Source organism: Passer montanus, unplaced genomic scaffold (genome assembly GCF_014805655.1).
Source record: "Passer montanus isolate IOZ18808 unplaced genomic scaffold, ASM1480565v1 scaffold1, whole genome shotgun sequence".
NCBI classification, from domain to species: Eukaryota; Metazoa; Chordata; class Aves; order Passeriformes; family Passeridae; genus Passer; species Passer montanus.
This window is the reverse complement of record NW_024356504.1, coordinates 2,791,106-2,797,150: the sequence shown is the minus strand read 5'-3', so window position 1 is coordinate 2,797,150 and position 6,045 is coordinate 2,791,106. Positions and strand designations below refer to the sequence as shown.

Genomic DNA, 6,045 nt, shown 5'->3' with positions numbered 1-6,045 from the left:
CGGTGCTTCCCGCGCGGGCCGCCCCGGGGCGGAAGCGCCGCTCGCGCCTTCCCGCCGCCCGCTCGGCTCTTTCCGCCTCCCCCTCCGGGGCGCTTCGTTCGTTTCCGCGGCCGCTCGGCTCTTTCCGCGGGGGCCGGCGGCGCGCTCGGCCGTTCCCGCCGCCTGGCGGGCGCTCGGCGCTTTCCGTGAGCGCTCGGCGTTTTCCGTGCGGGGCCGGGCGCGCTCGGCGCTTGCTCCCTGGCTGGCGCTCCTCAGTCGGCCGCTGCCTGCCTGTCGCCGGGCTGGGAGCGCCTGTGTGTGTGAGTGACGCGGCGGAGGTGTAGTTTGACGCGGTGTGTTACGTGGGGGAGAGAATAAAACTGCGGCGAGATCCCAGGCGCGAACGAAAGCAGTGACGGAGCAGCCTGGTAACCGGTAAGAGGAGGACGGCGCCCAGCAAACAGGGGCGGGGGGGAGGGAAGGAAATGGAGCCCGGCGGGGACCAGGGGAGCCGCCGGGCGGCAGGACGCGGGGGCCCGGCCGCGCACCGCCCGCGGGAGGGGCGCCCGCCTTAAAGATGGAGCCGAGCCCTGCAACATCCCCGCCGCCGCCGCGCCGCGAACAAAGGATAATGGCGGATGGGAGCCGGCCCGGCGGCGGCCACGGCCGGGCGGCGGCGGCGGCTCTGTCGGCAGCCAGCGGCTCCGGCTCTCGCTCCCCCGCTGCCGCCCCCGGCCCCGCCGGGCTCCGGGGACCCTCCCGCGGGGCCGCCGCGGCCCCCCGCGCCCGCCGGAGTTCCGCTTCCCCGGCGCCGTACGGATAAACAAACAGACTCCCGCCGCGATGGACACGAGTGCGCGGGGCGCTCCCCGGCTCTGTAACGAGAAGCTTTTAATAAAATCTGTGCTGGAAGCCGGGGCAGCGCTCGGTCCGGCGGCTCGCTGTCGCTCCGTCTCCGGGCAGAGGTGCCGGTCACCCAACACCGCGCTCCGGGCGGCAGCCGCGGGCGCAGCCCGAGCCCGCGCGCAGGTCACGTAGCAGGGATACGGTTCCCTCTGCCGCGCCGCTGCTCCCCGGGAGTATTTTTAACCCAAAGTGAACTTGAGCCAGGCTGCGGCTGGTAAATCTCGGTTTGGGATTTGCTTTTGCCAGTTTTGCACAGACTTGGGTGCTGCACAACGAGCAGGATTTGACCTCTATCCCAGCTTTAATAGCAAATGTCAGCTCGCATGCCTTTTTCCACCTTACACCAGCCTTGCATTGCTGCAGCTGGGGGCTTTTTTTCCTCTTTTCTTGCCTAGAGTAGAAGGCAGTGTTTTGACTTTGTTCTACTCTCAAATCCTGCATATCTGCTATTTTGTGTTACAGTAGTAAGCAAAAACAACGTGGCAGACTTAAAAATCTTTTTAAGCAAAGGTTGTTACACGTTTTAAATGTATACACGGATAAAAAGTTTTAAATGAGCATATGATTTTTTTTTTCATGAAACACTTTTAAAATTTTTGTTTCTTTCTCTTAAATATTGGAATGCCAGCTCACAATCTTCTTCTGGAATAACACCTGTCTTTTTTTTTTTCTCCCCCCCCCCGGGGTTAGAAACATGTTTTCTATTTCCTAAATAAAAGACTAGAGACTTCTTAGAAATATCATGTATCTCTGTTTAGTCCCATGCTGACCACCACTAAACACAATTTTAGAATACAGGAATTCTGAGACTCTGCTTGCATCCTTTCTTCCTTGTATCAACAAATGTGGATTTACACAGTAAAATACGAAGTCACTAAAATAGGTTTTGTTCAAAATGGATATTTGTAATTCACATGTATATTTCCTTGTATGTGAATTTCTGTTTCCTGTCACTTCCACCACTTGTTTTGAAATGAAGGCCAGAGATGCTCTACATAACTTCACTGTGTAATACCAACATGAGAAGAGGGTTTTTAAACTTTAAAGGGATTAATAGACATCTGAGGACTTCAGTAAGCAATGTAGCTGTTGATAGTGATTAAAGAGAGTGTAATTGTTGGTGTATTTCATTCATTCTTGGTTTGATGGAATACGCACTACATTGTAAATACAAAAATGGGACAGAAAATCCTTGCTTGTTGTTTTTTTGTAGTTTTAGAAAAACACTTCATTTTATTCTGCTTCATAATAGAGTAGAAGACTCAGATCCATGATTTCAAACACAGGTCTCTGCATTTCCTCACCAGCTTTGTCCCCTCACAGGTCAGGGAGAAAAGGGAGCAGAGAGGTGGTTGTGTATTTGCTAAGCATCACTTACATGTGACCTAAAATGAAATTGTTGCATGTAGTAAAGAAGAGTGTAATCATTTTTAATGCTGTAATTGAGATAGCACCAGTATTCAGATTGGTGCTCTCAATATGGTGTTTGGATCTGCACTGAACAGTCTGCATCTAATGTATTTTTTTTCTCATAGGTTTGGTGATATGTGTGTCTACTACTCTGGGTAAAAAATGTAAAGAACCAGTCAAACAAAAAAAAACCCAACACAAAAAACACCCCAAAGTCTAAAAGAGGGGAGGGGTTTGCTGATACAGAAAATTTAGAAACATCTCATTTAGACTGTCAAGTCATCAGTCTGGCTGTTTCTTGGAAACCTGCACCAGCACAGTTCTTGCTGTACAGAATCTTCTGTAGATCTTACTCTGCAGAGCAGCTGTTCTGCTGCAGTGAGAAGCAGCTCCTCTTGCCTAAGTGCAGCTACAGCTCTGTAGGTGCATATTTTGATAGGAGACAAGGCCCCAGCTGGGAATTTCTGTTGGCACCGTTTTGAAACAAATGGGATATTCACACTTCACCTCTATTTTTGGATCTCTGGAAGCAAGTGGAGATCAGTTACTCATGCCACACCTCTCAAGGCTTTTGTGCAGTGAGAAGGCCGTGTTAGCTTTCTGCCACTAATCTAACTAAAGTTAGTTTTGTGGGATGTGACAGCAATCCTCATCTACAGAAACAACCCTACCCAGTTTCCTTTGAGTTCTCTGGTACCTACCTGCATACAGCTGAAGTTCATGACAAGGCAGTGATTTTTTTTTTTTACTGAATCAAAAATTGTGTTGCCTCATCTGCAGTCTGAGATCATATTTCATAGTGATTGTGAAAACCTGAGCAGCCTGCCATTAATGATCTCTGTACATCTCCCAACATGAAGGCATTGATACCTATTTTGTTCTTCAAAGCTTTTAAATCACTTGATTGTACTGCAGTTAAAAAAGGTGAGTGAGAATGAATACAACACCTTCCAGCTTTCCATATTTCTGAAACAGCCTTGTCAGCTGCCCAGGAGGTGAAAATGTGCCAGGCTCTAGTTGGCCTTTCAGGTAAAAAGAGGACTCAAAGACAGCCAAGAAATCTCTGCTGCTGTTTTTGTCTGGCAGTGCTAGATTTATAGTATTATGTGTCAAGTGGAAAGAATAGAAAACTCAGTGTTGGAAGAGGCACTTTAAGGTGAGAAGATAAAGAATTTGGAGGAAGCGTGTTCTTCTTTGGATGCTTGTATATGTTTACCTGACATGTACATACAAACAAGTTTAAAGCAGCACTGACACTTGTTAGTTACTTGCAGTGTTTTTTGAGTAGAGTGCAGAGAGGTACAGGATATAATCCTAAGGTAATAAGCATTCCTATTTTTGTTCTAAGAATATTGTAAGAGTTGATATTTTGAAAAAAAAAATACCATTAGGTGGAAAAAGGAAAAAAAATAGTTCTGAAGATAGGAGACTCCTGCCAATTGCTGTTCTGGATTTTGTTACTTTTCAGTTGTTCTCTGACAGACTACACTGGCTATTTGAGACACAGTTGCAGGAAGCCTTACAGTGAATTGTCTGGAACCTACCTTGGTTCAGGAAACGGAAATAAAAATCTCTATCCTTGATGCTTTCATGCTTTTTGGAGGGGAGAGTTAAAGTGATTTGTAAAAATCTCTGATCTTTAAGTTCTATGATAGTCTGTTTAGTCATTGAGGTTATCAGGAAAACTCCTTTTCCCTGCACATGGCAGAACTAAAGCCCGGTTATCTTTTCTTCTTTAGGCAGAAACTTCTTCAGATAGATTTCTAAACTCACAAAAGAGCAGGTAGCCTAAGAAATCTGGGAATTCTTGAAGCTTAATCTCCTGGCTGATGAACTGAAACCATAGTTCCTCATAGCATTTTTTGGTAGTAATACTTCCATGTCTTTTCCATTGCACTTGCACAAATGCTTGGGATACTGCATGGGGAAGTGGTTCAGCTGTTTGAGAGGTGTGGGGCCTGGTTCATTTTCACCTGGATCATTCCCTGCCCTGGTTGCTGCATGGCTGCACAGGAGCTGTACCAGCATAATCAGGGGAAGGGATGGGGCTGGAATGAGCAGGAAGATAAGGGCAGCTCAATCAGCTTTGCTGCTAAATGAGACAGGGCAGCCTATGTAAAATTTTTTTAATTATTGCTGTGTTTATAACTAAGCTGGATGACACAGATCCTGCTGGGGTTCTTACCACAGAGCTGGATCATTCAGCTGTGTCTTAAGTTCTTACATGTGCTGACCATGAGCAAATGAACATGAGCAACAGCTGTTCCCAAACTTCAATATCATGTATTAAACTGATTTCTTGTGCTGCTTATTTACTTGTCTCAAACACCTTTTGTGTGTGTGTGTTTTAGCAAGTTCTCTCTTCACTTCCTCTACTTCCTTTTTTTCAATTCACATTTTAAGTTCACCTGTTGCTATTCACTGCAGCTCTTTACTGCAATATTTTAGTCATCTCTTCAGAAACTCTGCAACCTCCTGTGACATTTTGGGTCCAATATTACATGCACTTTTCTTATAGGTGCTGCCTTAAATCTCTCATTCTCTATGCTGTTCCAGTATCAATTGGATTTCACTTCCCCTTGCACCTTTCCTTGGGCTTGAATGTCAAAATCTCATCTGTAAAATCTCTCTCATCACCTTTTATATACTATTAAATAATGGATGGGAAGCATTATTTTTTTGCCTTTTTTTTCTGGCATCTGGCTATGTGTAGCTGGCCTGGCCTCAGAATACATTGATGCCTGTCCATTGCTCCAAGTAGCCTACAATATGAGAAGGATTTTTAAATTTACACCTTTCTGGATTGTAGAGAGCTTTCTTTCTCTTGGCAAAAAAAAAAGGCTAGGGTATTACTGTAGGTGTAGAACCCCTGCCCTCTTTGTGAAACTCATCCAGATTTTCCTTTTGTACTGATAGGAAAATTCTGAGAGATGAAAGGGAAGGGAAGGTGTGAGAAAGGGTACTGTGTACTAATGCCACAGTATAACCAACAAAAGTGATCTGTTGCTGTGGTTTTGTCTGAGCTGATACAGCTGCATGTGGCTCTCAGGAGACAGTCTTGCTGTCTGCCTCCTGCTCCTGGCTGTGTGGTGCTGGACCATCTCTTTACATTGGCTGTAGTGTTGATTGTATACAAAACCTAATAACCCAGTTCAAATCACTAACCCAGGAGAGAACTTTTTTAGTAGATAATTTTCTCCTGCATGAGCGAGCTGAATTGGTTGGTGATTGAGATTTGTTTGTGCTGGTGGCACAAGCACCAGTGCGGATTTGCAGTGACAGTAGGGGAGGGAAGGAGGGGTACCCAATTTCTCCCTTCAGCAGCCGAGCTGTGTCAGCAGACCCATCTTGGGGAAAGGCAGCAATATCCATGACTTTGAGTGAAAGAAGGAAGAGTTGGACTCTGTCCACAGTGATCAGAGCCACATGAGTTTGTATTTGCAGCTAGGAAGGCTAAGAACACAGTAAGTCGAAAAATAAACAACAACTAAAATAACCAAGCAAGGAAAGTTTCCTTTTTTAAAAGCTTCATGATACCTGTGTGATTGAATTAACTGCTCCTTATCAGAGGCAGGTTTCAGTCTTCTCAGGAGGTTAGATCAGTGTACCTTTTAGGTACTTTTCATTATGAGAAGCCCAGTCAGCAGGGGAGAATGATGTATAACATCTCTTTAATGAAGCCTAAGTTGAAATACAAAGCTCCAGAAGGGATCCAGGTCCAGCACTTGGTGCACATCCTGTCAGTGGGCC

The 6,045-nt window shown here is 46.1% G+C and overlaps 1 protein-coding gene across 2 annotated transcripts in view; it reads left to right on the top strand.

Moving 5' to 3' along the window:
- Positions 1-210: 210 nt before the first annotated feature.
- CREB1 (cAMP responsive element binding protein 1) overlaps positions 211-6,045 on the top strand; it is a 39,823-nt gene continuing 33,988 nt past the window's right edge. Inside the window, exon 1 of one of the 2 annotated variants that reach the window (XM_039707169.1) lies at positions 211-414. The gene's annotated coding sequence lies outside the window, so the exon portion shown is untranslated. The remainder of the gene's footprint in view (positions 415-6,045) is intronic. The other variant, XM_039707258.1, reaches the window with a different exon arrangement.